Source organism: Rhinolophus sinicus, chromosome 17, assembly GCF_057876585.1.
Source record: "Rhinolophus sinicus isolate RSI-liver-muscle chromosome 17, RSI-T2T, whole genome shotgun sequence".
Lineage (NCBI taxonomy): Eukaryota > Metazoa > Chordata > Mammalia > Chiroptera > Rhinolophidae > Rhinolophus > Rhinolophus sinicus.
The window spans coordinates 46,236,611-46,251,253 of record NC_142517.1 but is presented as its reverse complement, the minus strand read 5'-3'; the positions used below and the strand labels follow the sequence as shown (position 1 = coordinate 46,251,253).

Genomic DNA, 14,643 nt, shown 5'->3' with positions numbered 1-14,643 from the left:
TATTTTATTTATTTTTTTTGTCTCCCACCATGAACTCAGAATTGGGAGCTACCATTTAATTTTAAAAATAATTTAGGTATTAGGGATTTGAAGGAGATACGGCTTCTTTTCTTGCTTTATTATGGAGTTCAATTCAAGTTCTGTTAAATCTATAAAAATCAATATGAAGTATATGTATTATGTGACAGTTCCATCTAAAGTATCTTGTATAGAATATAGGGCAGATACAATGGAGCAGCCACGCACATGTAATTTACCCCACAAATCTAAAGCACTCCCACATTGATTTTTTTGCAGTTTTCTAGTCCCTAGTCACTGAACAGTGAAAAAATGGCTTACTTTCATAGCGTGGTGATACTTAGAGCTACAAAATGTTCATCTTAGTGCCCTGTAATTCAGAACTGTCTTTTTGTTACCTTTCTTGATGGGCTTTTTTTAGGTCATTTAAAAAATACTTGTTTTCGGGGTGGGCGGTAAGCTCAGTTGGTTAGAGCGTGGTGCTAATAACACCAAGGTTGCTGGTTTGATCCCTGCCATGGGCCAATGTGAGCTGTGCCCTCCTTAAAAACAAAACAAAAACCCTTGTCTTCTCTAAAATATTATGACAAGAAAATAAAATGATTTTTAAAATGTTCTGATTTGTTGATTAAATTTGCCCCTAAAATTATATTAGTGTTGTTTTTAATGTTTTAACTATTTCCAAGTGCAATTATCCTGAAATGACTATGAATAGAAAATTGTATATAACTGAAAAAGACAGGCTTTCATAATGTATTAAAGCACCTAATTTAGTAACTAGAATAAAATGGACACAGAGAAACCATTTTTGAGACTGTAATTATAAGTTAAGTCACCATTAAAATGACATGCATATATATTTCCAGTTTAAAATAATTAAAGCTTTTTTCCCCCCTAAATGCTTTCACTCACAAGAGGAGACAGTTGTGAATTTACGAGTTCATACATACACTAAAACATTCCAGGGTTCATCTTCCTAAAATAACACAAGGGGATCTGTCTGTATTGTTCGGAGCAGTGTAAATGAGTGATATTTGATTCCATGTACCTCACCATATTTACCAATTGCACATTTGCTTGCATTTTAAAATCAGAGTAGCCAACTGTGAAATATGGTCAGATTAATATTTGAAAATTTGAATAATAGTAGAGCAATGATACTTAAACATAACCAAGCTTAAGGGATGTTGTATGTCTCTAGTTGTAGCTGCCCCCTCCCATTTTATTTACTTATAAGTATCATTAATACCAAAGATATATAACCTTTGGTGCCAATATGTCACTTTCTCTCTTCAAGTCTTTAGTAGTTGCATGCTTATCTATTTCAGTCAAATGTATTTCTTATCAAAAAAAGAGTGAGAGACCTGACAATACAGTGTTATCGAATTTTTTCAGCTGAGACCCACATGTCATTCAGCATTCAGAAATGCTTGCACTTGATTGATGGATGGGTTTGTGACAAATAAAACTAGGATCAACAGCTTTGCACCTTTTCCCCCATCAGAGACCAGAGTAAAGCATAACTCTATAACAATAGTGGGATTAGGGATGCATTAGCTCTCCATCGACCAAAACCATCCATTCCCGTCAATACTTTGCACGTAATAACCTGAAGCTATGATAAGGAAACAAAAGAAGGAGAAAAGGGACAGGAGAAAACAAATCAATAAAAGAAGGGAATGTCTCAAAGATGCACTGTCCAAATGAAGATTTTTTTCTCCCTGCATTGCTGGGCTAATGTCTCTGAATGTGAAAACAATACCTCACCCAGAGTTCTGATGGAGGAAGCAGATTGGCACATTATTTAAACACAGGCTTGCATCCACAGATGGATGTTTAGAGTAGGTTTGTTTTTTTGCGGGGCAAAAGAAGTGTTACAGTATTTGCTGTTAACATGCTTCCCTAAAATTGCTCTAAAAGAAAAAGGGTTTTTTTCACCTGAATGATTCAGACTCCATGGGGCTGATTCTGGGATAATTAGAACACTCTCCTGTGTAGACACGGCTTTAATGTCCAAATGCTTAGCACAATCACAAACATTATTCTAAGTATGGGTTAGTATGAAGAATCTTAATTGACCAGTTTACTAAGATTCACACAAAGCATATTTTTATCTCTTATCAGACAGACTAATGCCCCTTTTATGAAAACTAATACCTGTCCTAGAAGAGTCATACTTTTCTAGGTAGATTTTTTTCTTTTGTAAAATCTTTCCATATAAAAATTTGTCTTCAATTCATAGAATATTTTGATGATAATTTCATCATTTTCCCCACAAACAATGGACCGTTAGGCTTATTTATTCAGGTTTTTTGTTCCTTTTCTTTAGAGAGCTTTTGATTTTTGTAATACCTATGATATTTGTCCTAATTTACAATTTATTCTAATTGGCCATTGAATAGGCCAGTATGGTTTTCTCCTGGTGAAGATGAACATTAGTGATATTTGTTCTCCTCTGAAGAAGAGGTGTGAAGGGAGGAAAAGCCTAAGTCCTTATTGTGGAGACACTGATCTTGGGAAAGGCACTTCATCATTTTGCTTCAGTTTTCACACTTAGAATAAGAAGAGAATTATATTGTCTAATTCATCATTATCATCATCACCACCATCATTATTAATATTATCATTATTCTGCATTGACATGCTATAGTACTTCATTCCTTAAAGTTTACAAAGTATTGAGAAGAAAAAAGCCATTTAGTTCTACTTGCTTTTTCTAGTTCTGTGGGAAGGTGGAAGGTCCTTCCCTTTATTATAGTAGAAGTAGAAAAAAGAGAAACTGCCAGATAGTCACACAAATGTGCACAAGATTCTGAGGATAGGACAGTTGCTTCTAAACTATAGATCAGGGAATCTAAGAGATTAAAAGAATTTCTAGATGTAAAAACATTTAGGGACGCTCTGTTTTATTTGTAGAGCAAATTCTAGTTCCATTCCTTGAGCTCAAATCTTATTTCAGAAAATACAAAGTCAATTATATGTCGTTATGAGATCCACTGTATGTGTAAAGGCAGATTTTAGCTTGTATTATTGGAGGTCATAGGTGTAGTAGTCAGGAAATGTGGTGGTATTTCTATAATTACAAAGAGAACAATTGCATTTTAGTTATGATTTTAGTAGTTTTATTTGGGCCTAAAAGGGTTAAAATTATTAAAGGCATATATATCTGACATTTCAGGTCATATAGTGATATATATATATATATATATATATATATATAAATGAGCCCCCAACATCCAATATATATATATATATATATATATATTTTTTTTTTATCATAGCTAACACTTTTTCTGAAAATCTCTCTCTGAACTGAAAACCTTTTAGGCACCAAACTTTATTAAAGGAATATGGTCCACTTTTCTGGCTCCCAAATTTGACCTATTTTATAATTGGTACAATCCAGGGGGTATTTTGTTTCAGATCCTAAATACAAGGCCAATCTTGGGGCATTCCAAGTACGTGATCTCATGGGGCACCTCTGCTGAAGCTAAATGAGCCCCCAACATCCAATACTGGTACCTGTAAGTGGGTTCATTTCATCCTCTACAAGACCCCTCACTACTTGCACATCTGTTCCCTTAAAATTTAAAGCAGATGCTGGCCTCTGACTCTGACCACCTTTATAACCACGAGGAGGAAGAGTTCCAGGGTTTTCCAGAGGCCTAGTGTTTTAATATAAAAGGACGTTAATAAGCCCAGTCTATGTTTTAATGTAAGTGGGAGCATGGCCTCCGCTACTATCACAAAATATATAGTATGTGCCTGATTGACATCCTTTCTTTACTGCCTAGTTAACTTGTAAGCTTTTTGTGAAAGTTTTTTAAGCACTTACATCTATGACCCTATACAGAACTCTCTAATTTGGTTCCATTTAAGGTTCCATAAGTGAAGATGCAAGATTAACATACATATGCATGTATATGGACCCAAGCAGGACAAAGCAGTACCCCCAAGGCAGATATATATGTAAATCTTTGGATGACTTTAGGTATATGCTACTATATCAGCTGCTTTCTTTGTATATATCTTCCAAGACAGTAAATCCCTGGAGGCAAAGTTTGTGTCTTATCTAGGAGTCATTATATACAACCTAATATAGTGCCTGTAGGCACTCTAGAAATATTAATTATATTGATATTCATGAGGATAAATATACATACATTTCCAAAGGGATTAAAAATCATAATCGATTATTAATGTTTTGGACACATTCATACTAAAATCAAAGCATGCAGCATAATGATAAATGGAAAAGTCTATTTCTCTGTCATTTTAGAACATAGGAACAGCCCAAAGAGAAAGGGTAGGATGATAATTACAGTGACCATTAAAAACTTTGTGTCAGTTTGCTTAATTTAAACTGTGTATACTAACCCAGATTATATCTGAATGTAAGCATAAAATACATAAGGCTAACTGTAAAACATTGTGACTGGAATACAAATTATAAAGTAGGGATTCCCAAAACTTGCAAAGTTTTTTCTTCTCTTTTTTGCCAAGTGCCAAATCTCCTCCTGTTTCCTTTCATATTTGGAAAGGATCAGAGATACTCTTAGACTGGGATCTGTAAACTACTGCCTGCAGGCCTTCACTTGTTTTTTTTCCTAAATACAGCTTTATCATAACAAAGCCACACCTATTTGCATATGTATTTTCTATCACTGCTTTTGCACTACAAGGACAGAGTTGAGTAGATGGGACAGATATTGTGTGTTATAGGTTGAATTGTGTCCTCACCCTCACCTTACCCCCCCCATCCATAGGTTGAAGTCCTAACCCCCAGTACCTCAGGATGTGACCTTATTTGGATAATAGGGTCGGTGCACATGTAATTAGGTAAGTCAGGAGGAAGTTATATTAAAGTAGGATGGGTCCCTGATCCCATATGACTGGTGTCCTTATAAATAGGGGATATTTGGACACAGACGTACACACAGGGAGAAAGCTGTGTGAAGATGAATGCAGGGATTGGGTGATGCAGCCAACGAATGCCAGAGGCGTCCAGCAAACCCCCAGCAGCTAGGGGGAGGCATGGGCGGGTCCTGGAGCTCTCAGAAGGAACCAGCCCTGCTGACACCTTGATATCAGGCTTCTCCTCTCTAGAACAGAGACAATAAATTTCTGTTGTTTAAGCCACCCAGTTTGTGGTCCTTTGTTACAGCTGCTTTAGCAAACTAATACACCATATAACCCACAAAGACTATAATACTTACTAATAGCTATTTACAGAAAAATGTTTGCGAACTCTTGCTGTAAGGCTCTGGTTTAATCTTGGTTGATTTTGCTTGTGGGTATGTTTTAAAACACACACACACACACACACACACACACACACACACACACACAGTCTCTGCATATCCTGAGGAAGCATCTATAGAAGATAGTGAAGAAATTGATTAAAGGACTAAAAATTAACTTAGCCTGAATGTGTGAAATCACAAGGTCAAAAATGGTCATTTGACTGGATTTAGACTTTTCCAGTCTGAATGCAGTTCAACCCATCTGTTTGCTAAGGCCCAACTTTGGTCTTAGCAAAACTCTGCCTGGTAGTTTGAAGTTTCTTAACAATCAAAAATCTTTTCATGAGAAATATCAATGATTTATGTATCAGTGGAACACAAACATGCAGTATGCATTTCCCTTGAAATGTGCATGAAGTTAAAATGAAAGGACTGGGTGCTTGGCAGAGGTCATCATTTGGAAAGAGGATGCTTGGTTTTGCTGATCCTGTCCCTATTTAGAAAGTAGATGGAGCCATTTTGCCTACCTCAAAAAACATCTTAATCCTTTAGTTTACAATTAATGAGCAGAAAGGAGAAGCCAGTTTGAGTTCTAAGGGAACAAATCATCAAACACTTAAGGATTAAACTACTTATGTAATTCATAAGATAGAATATCTATGCCTTTTTCCTCCGAAGCCTACTTATTGTCAAGAATTTTCTTGACCATTACATGTGACAAAAATGACGAGAGGCTGCGTAAAAGGAAAGATCCCTAGAGTGTTTTCTAATCCTACAGAAAGTGCCTATTTGGCATTTGGGAACTAGGTGTTTGCAAGAACCTTGTTCCTCAAAGGGAGGTCTGCAGACCAGCTGCATCAGCATCTCAGGGAAGCCTGTTAGAAATGCAGACTCTCAAGCTGCACCTTGGACTTCATAAATAAGAATCGCATTTTAACAAGATCTCCAGGTGATTCACAAGCACATTAAAATTGGAGAAGCACTGGTTTTTGTTTCTCACCTGTTGAGGCATAGACTAGTGAAACAAATTTCAGCTGCTCTGTGGTAGTTCTTCTCCGTCCCACTGCATGGTGACACTGTTAAAGCTTGTCGCTTCTCTTCCTCAGCCCCTTTCCCTCATTCCTGAGGTCCTTGCTGGAGAACTGGGCTCTTACCACATGTCAGTCCCTTTTTTAAGTGCTTTACATATATTAAATTATTTAATGCTTGAAACAAACTTATGAGGTAGCACTATTAACCTCTGAATATGACAGATGAGGAAACTGAGGCACACAGGAGTATCTTGCCCAAAGTTAGACAGCTTGTTAATGATGAAGCCTGGGTTCAAACAAAGGTACTCTGGCTCCAGAGCTCAGATCTTTAACCATGAACCACTCCACTGTATTGTCTCTGAGTATCATGTGGATTATGAAATCCCTGTTCTAAGTAGTATCCAGGAAAATGGTACGGAAGACACCATTTCATAGAAATGACAAGAGTCCCAGACATATTGAAAGGATGAGAGGCATGTTGGGTCATGAATTATTTCTTGTACTTGTCCAAACTAGTAGGTAGAATCCTCATGTGTTAGAAACAGAAGCAGAGACTGGACCTTACAGTTTATGCTGTTCACAATTCCAAGTAAATTTATTTTGACAGATTAGAAAAAACTAATCTTAGATGAATTTCAGTTCTGCTGCTGCAGATGTATTTCTGTTTTAACAGTTCCTGAAAAATACCAAGCCCTTCATTTTTATGGCTGCATTTGGATACCCGGAGGGCACTTTATGGCACGATACTCAGGGCTCATTTCAGGAGGCTTTACTATGGGGCTAGTTCCCACCATATTCCAGCCCTGCATGACTCTAGGACTCAAAACTTCTTCTGGACCTTTGTTTTTGGTGTAGAGGCTGTCAGATTATGAAATCAAAGAGCTTTGGCTTTGGTTTGATCAGCTTTCTCCAGCTAAATTGTTGGTCTACTCAGTAAAATCATTTTATCTTCCATGTGTCCCCCCGCCAACAAAAGGAAATGATCTCACATATGTATTAATAGAAATCCATCCATACACTCATTGCCTCTTTCAGCGAAATCAATTTCAAACATTAGCAAACAGACAGGGGTATATTTGTGTGTTTGAGAGGGGTCTACTGAAAATACATTGTACCGTAGGTTGACCCTGAGTTAAGCTGTTGTGGTCATGAGGGAAGTAGGGTTAGGAGGGACTGCTTGAGGAGGCACATGGATCTACTTCCTGCTCCTCTGAGGACGATAAACTTCCTGTCTATTCTCTGAGATCTCCTGGTCCTCAGCACAATCCAGCATCACTAGGAGATGTAAAGTGCTGGTGTAGTACAAAGAGCACTGCACCAGGACTTTGAAGACCAAATCCTAACTGTGCCACTTATTAGCTATGTAAGCCTGGGTGAGTTACTTTAACCATACTGGAAATGGGGGTTAATGATTCTTACCTAAGGATTCTTGTGAGAATTAAATGAGGTCAGTCACTTGTGTGAAAGCCCTAGCAAGATGCCTGCTACATTGTTAGTACTCAATATGTGTTCATTTTTCCTCTTTATTGCAGCTGCTATCTTGGGACTTGGGGTTCAACTTTAAGCACAAGTTCATGCAACTAGTTCTCCCCTCTGTTCGCCACCCCTTTAATTCATCTCCTCAAAATCCTCCCCTCCAAGACTACTGGAGAACCTAGAGCCCATTCTCAATGCCCTGCCCTGGCTTTGGTTTCCCCTTATCTCAGTCCCTGCAGTATGATCTTGGCTGCCTTGAGCCCTGCATCCCTGACAGGCTGGGCAGCGGCTAAGGGATTAGCAGAGAGCTAGACTGGTGTGGACTAGAGAACTCAGGGGCCCTAGTCCTAGGCAGGTGTGTGCTTGATTATTAATAATAAAACATAACAATTTTATAAAGTACTTACTATATGCTAAGTGCTTTCCACTCCTTTCCTCACTTCACACAGAAGCTCTGTGAGATAGGTATTATTATTGCCACTTTGCAAATAAGAGAATTGAGGCTCTCAGAAGTTAAGTAACTTGCTCAAAGTTATACTGGCTAGTAAGGAGCTATGGCAGAGAAAATGCTATGTATTCATCACACTGTTTTCTCTACCTGGGCAAGAAGGAAGATGATACTTCTCAGTCTCTCTCGTAATTTGGTTACGGCCGTATGATTGTGCTTTAGCTAATGGAACTGAATGGAGTCAGTTCCAGTACTGACTCCCAAAAGAGTCCCTCCAGGTTCTGCTTTCCCTACCAGGATGACCTTGGAAGGCATGCATTAGATGGTAGAACTACAGGATAAAGAAGGGCCATCCAGCCTATAGTATATGACATGAGCAAGAACAAATATTTCTGGAGATTTGTGTGTTAGTTGAGTAACAGACTGGGTTTTGGAGCCTTGTTGTTGGGACACCAATGTTCCAACACACTGTGCTATGTAGTCTATTGATACTGACATTGATGACAAATATTAAACAGTGAACAAAATGTGAAAAAGAGAAAAGAGAAAAGCTAAAAATGTGCTTTGGTTATGAAAAAATAGTACTGATTACAACTATTCAAGTAAATTGCCACATAATTACCACTCAAAAAATAATGATTAACGATTGGTAAGCTTTATTTCATTTCAGAGTTGATTACTTATATTTAAAAGGTGTGATCAATAAGTTAAAAGCCACACCAATCTCAATGCTTAGAGCTACATGCTTGATGGCCAGACTTGTTCTAGGCACAATAGTTATGTTCACAACTTAAAAAAAAAAATTAGAATAATATGGGTTATAAGTGAACAAATGTTAGAAGGAGGCCATTTTAAAATTTCTAGTTATAATGACCCATTCTTGGGGATACAGGCTGACCTATATTATACTGAATTTTAAGCCATAACAAGATAATATACAGACATGCCAGAGGCTGTTGAAAGCAACCTCAGACTTACCTGATACTTTGTTTTCTGTCACGTGTTTACTGCTAGATAGGCTAATTTTATCAGCTAGGTCACATGATCACACATATCTCAAAGATGCTATTTGTAGGTTATATGTTTTATATGGTCCAAGCCTCTAACAGAATTTTAACAATCACCTGCTTGAAAAATAAATTGATGGTAATATTCCCCTGCCAGTGTCAGAAAACTCAGCCCTTTCTTAAGGACCTTAAACACAAGAAGGATGTATTTTCAATAGTAACAGCAGCCTTATAACGCAATGACTATGGATATTGCTCATTTAACTTTCACAACCCCGGGAGGAAATGGAGGCCACAGAGAGGATAAGTAACTCATCTAAGGTTCCACAGCTTATAAGGGGAAGAGCCGAGACTTGGACCCAGCCAGTCCCGTTCCAGAATCTATGCTCTTTAACCACTCTGTACATGCTGCTATGTCTCAGCAACTCTTCTGTAGAGCTGGTGAGGGCTAGACACCATTGAAGCGTGCTCCTCTTTTTGTGCGCAGACAGCTTAATCTGACAAATCAGTGTGCACTTTCACAAACCTTTACTTTGACCATATTTCAGTTTTAAACCCTTAGGGTCAATATCTTGGTGCCAGAGAAATTAGAAGAAATTTGATGAACAATTCAATAGGCTGTTCCAACAACAAGGATTTTGCAAAGAAATTAACTTTCAGTTTTGGCAAACATGAATTATGACTAAAAAGAGAGGGAAATGCCAGCGTTTACAAAAGTCATACTGTACAACATTAATGGGTATTATTTACTGAGAGTCTTTTGTGGGCCAGCTTCTAGGGCACAAGGCTTTACATCATTATTTTATGTATATCTCAAAACAACGTTATAAAGTATATATTAATTATTTAACTGAATATCCAAGGTCACAGTTTGTAAACTACACAATTAATTTATGTACCAGTAAGACAGAAAAATATGTTGCTAATTAAACCAAGACACGCCATCTGTTATAAGATGCAGTCTGATATTAGGGATGTTAAAATGTGAAAGAATGAGCATCCTAACTCTGATAAAATGTTATAATCCCCATACTACAGATGAGGAAACAGATTTCATGAGGTTAAGTCGCTGAGCATCATGTGGTCAGCCAAGTGGTAGACCAGGGCTCACGTCCAGGTTAGTCGGACTTGAAGCCTGTGCTAGTAGCCGTTTATTTGCTAGAGCGTGTCTCAATCTGTGCTTATGCTGCATGAAGTAAAACTAAATACCTTTTTGCTGTTGTTGTTACATTGATCATCAGTATGCTGCAGACTGGTAGCTTAAATCTCAAAGTGACTTTTCAAGATTTGATCACCCAGTAAGATGCTTTACATTGGCCAAACAGGCCATGAAAAGAACCCAATCTCAAGTTCATTTACAGCTATGTAGACAGCTTCAACATTACAGCTTTCAAGCTGACAATGTCCTGGTATCCTTCCATAGTCTAGCTTATAATGAAAAAGAATATATATATTTTTTCATAGAAAGTAAAATCCTTATTTCTGAAGACATTGCCTGGCACAAACAAAATGCAATTTCTCTACTTTTAATAATTCAAGAGGTTTCATAACTATATCATGGTTTGAGATTTGAGAATAGCAAACAAGACCACATAAAGCTTAAGAGGCAGAGAGCAATTTCATAAAAATATTTTTAGCAATAAAGACCCACAAGACAGAAAAACAGAAAATGCATACATACTTGACTCAGAATCCCAGTTTTTTTTTTTCCTTTTCTTCCAGGAGGCAAGAGCAGCTTTACACACTGCTTTCCTCCTACGTAGGACTGTACATGCCCAGTACACAACTTCAGTTCCTGTTCTAAAAGCACTATGAGCCATTGTTTTAGAACTGTCTCTTGAGGCTATGGGAAAACGTTATTGGTAGTCTGAAAGAATAAGTTGTAACATAGGCATTTAATTTGCTTTCCACATACTCCCTGATTAAAACAAGGTTTGCCCTATTTTCTATTTTTCTTTTGAAATCCCTCTACCCACAACAAAACAACACACTGACTATAGCCGTGGCTTTGGCTTTGAGAGCCCTAAGTTTAGATGCAACTTAGATCCATCTCTCGTACTGTGTCCAGGCAGAGTCAACTTTGGCTACACTGCCAACATTTAACTTCTAGATATATATATATAGATATATGTATCTCTATATATATAATATTAGTTTGTACCCACCCCCGCAAGGTTAAATTGAATGATGATACAGTTTATTTATTTATTTAGTTATTTTTAAAATTAGTTGATAATAATTAAAAGAGAAATGGATTGCTCCTTAGCAATTACTGAAATAAGCAAAACATTTAAATCCACAAGGGCACTGAACAGTCAAGTGAAATTTCTGAATTCAATTTACAAAAATGGAGATTTAGGGCACTGAAAGTTATTGCTGTCACCCCGATAATATTATTATTGTTTCTGGCCTATACAAATAATATGCTCTTTACTTTAAAAAAAAATCCAAAAAATATAAACATAAAGAAGAAAGTGAAAAACCCGAAATACCACTTCTGAGATTGTCATAACTTGGAAAGGTTAGAAAAACTGGGGGAGTGGCAGTTTGCATTAAAACTCGATGTTACCTATAAGCCACATGCTTTTTTTTTTTTTAAACCATACTTTGTTACTTTTCCATTATCACTTTATACTCATTGGAGCTAGATCAACAAGTGTAGTTTGATTCGAAGAGGGGCAAATATGGAATATTCTCAGACTCAACACTGACATAACAAACATAGCCAGAAAAGAAAATGTTAAAATGGTAACACAAATCGGAAACCTGGGCTTGGGTCCAGACGTTCGCACACTAGAATGAATGTCTGCGTTGAGTTGGGATTGCATGGTCACTTCTAATCTATTCAGTTTCACTGACATGAACTCTTATTACATGCTAGATACTTGTGAGGTATTTTATATACAATACTGCTTCCCAGTAATTCTGCAAGTTGGGTATTATTGGAACCTAGTTTTAAAGATGAGAAAGCTGGAGCTCAGACAGGTTAAGCTTGTCCCGGCAAATGGTGGAGCTGAAGTACATACCCCTGTCTGTGCACCCCAAACCTATATTCTTACCACAGTGATATCTGAGTGACACCTGATTCCCATCCTCATGGAGATGAGATAGTTACAGAAATAACCAGAACATACAATAAACTAGAAAAGAAAGCAAAGAAAGCACCCAAAGATATAACCAGAGTGTTATGAAAATTCAGATGCTAGAGAGACATACCTAGTAGGAGATGGGAGTGGCAGGGGAATGGAGATCAGGAGAAATGCTTCCAGGAAGAGCCTGGATGGAAGAAGGGACTTAAAGGAAGGACAGAGTTCTATAGATATGATAAGGGTGGGGTGGGACAAAGGTGAACCAAGAAGAGGAAATAGGAAATCTGATGTGTTAGCTACATGTAAGGTATGAGTAGGCAGTAGGGAGAGAACAAGCTAGAAAGCTGACTTTGGCTTTAACACTGAACGTTTGAGGTTCAAGTGGAGGAGTTTGTATGTCATTCACCAGGCAGTGAGGCTCACTGCAAAGTTTCTGCGTGGAGGGAGACCTTAGGAAGATTAGTCAGGCAGTCGTGGAGAGGAAGCAGGCCAACTCACTAAAAGTCAATTCTTGCCTTTCAGTAAGATACGTATTGTTACCCCCATTTTAAGGATGAAGAAACTGAGGCTCCCGGGGGCTAAGTAGCTTGACCAAGGTCATACTTAGTAAACCAGAAGAGCCAGGACTTAAATCAAGTGTCTCTAACGCCAAAGCCTCCCTCTGTCCACTGGACCTCATAACTCCAAGTGAGGTCTATGGGCCGGCAGCTTCCCACCCACCCTACCCCACCCAGGTAACCTGAGAGCTCATTAGAAATTCTGACCTATGAATTAGAATCTGCATTTCACAGGATGATATATGCACATGAAAGTACTAGGCTATATTTTCCTTCTTATAATGACCTATCTAGCTGTTTGGGGAATACATTAGGTAGTTCCTTCACACAAAAGGTAAGAATCAACGAAGAAAAGGGAGCCTTCTGGATTTTGTTCCCACAGCAAACAAGTCAAGAATTTAAAAATTGAAAGTGTAACTAGTTTTGTGGCCTTAGGCAAGTCACTTAAGCTCTCTGAATTTCAGTTTTCTCATCTGCATAATGCTTAGTCTGTAAGAATGAAATGAGATGGTATCTGTGAAGAGGTTGTACACTGGGAAATCATTATAAACCTATGTAGTGCTATTATTAGGTTGGTGCAAGAGCAATTGCGTTTTTTGCAATTATTAACCGTTTTAACCATAATTACTTTTGCACCAACCTAATATTAGGAGACACAGCTATAAAATACCTTATTTCAAAAAACAAAGAAAAAGGAAAAAGGAAGGAAGGAAAGGAGGAAGGAAGGGGGAGAGGAAAAGAGGGGAGAAGAAGGAGGGAGGGAGAGAGAGAAAGAAAGAAGGAAAGACAGAGAGAGATAGAGATGGAGAGGGCGAGGGAGAGGGCGAGAGAGAAGAGAGGGGAGAGGGAGGAGGAGGAGAGAGAGAGAGAGAGATAGAGAGATAGAGAGAGAGAGAGAGAGAAAGGGTTAACAGAAAGACAGGGACAATATCCAAAAGTCAGCCAAAGGAAAACCAGCTTCATTGAAGCAGGCGCATGAAGAACTGATGGGTAAAAGCTCTAAGGAGTAAAGCAGTCCAATAAATCTAATTTCTGTTTCACATAGGTGTTTCTGAAAACACAGAGACGGCACTGCACATGGAATTGGGAAGAGTAACAAGGGCTTGTGTGGTCTTGGCCCAAAGTAACACACTTGAGGTTGGTAAAGCCTTAAAAAAATCATATATAATTAAAGGAATGAAAAACAGCTCCTTCTAGGAAAAATCAGTATAGATTTTCAATCTTGGAGCAGAGAAACTTACGTAATGAATTAATAAGGAATATTTGTGAACAATTTATTGCAGTTACCACAGAAAATTAAGATACGTTAACTGATTTCAAGGTTGAAATTCTTTAGTTAATCTAGACAGTGAGGGATGTTAGACACTGAACACATTAAAGAGAGATTATGGACTTCTCATCCTTAATTCTTTTGACATATATTTATTGAGGGCCTACTATTTGCAAGACAGTGCACTACATGCTGGGGCTAGAGTGTATCAAATACAGTTACTTCCTCAATTAGAAAATAATTCAGCAGAGAAAAATATACAAGGTATTATAATGCAGGATGTAAACTGAAAAGTTCCAAAAAATAGTTCTAAATAAGAAGGTACAAAAAAAAAAAGAGGGTATGAAAAGAAGTATTAAGAAAGGCTTCCTGAATAAGGTGCACTACACATTTTACACTTTTTTCCTTTGGTCTTCCAAGAATCAAGGACCTGGACTAATCACCTGCTGAGATTCTTTCTAATTTTATAATGTTGTGATTATCATTATTATGCTATACAATAAT

General features: G+C 37.6%; 1 long non-coding RNA gene across 20 annotated transcripts in view; it reads right to left on the bottom strand.

Annotated features, from left to right (window-relative positions):
• The window catches only part of LOC109450257 (uncharacterized), a 626,489-nt gene that overhangs the window by 122,050 nt on the left and 489,796 nt on the right, over positions 1-14,643 (bottom strand). The window contains exon 1 of one of the 20 annotated variants that reach the window (XR_002137819.3): positions 10,905-10,923. The exons of the other annotated variants lie outside the window; for them this stretch is intronic. This is a non-coding gene — a long non-coding RNA (uncharacterized LOC109450257). Of the gene's footprint in view, positions 1-10,904; positions 10,924-14,643 lie in introns of those variants that run through there. 20 annotated transcript variants of the gene reach the window in all.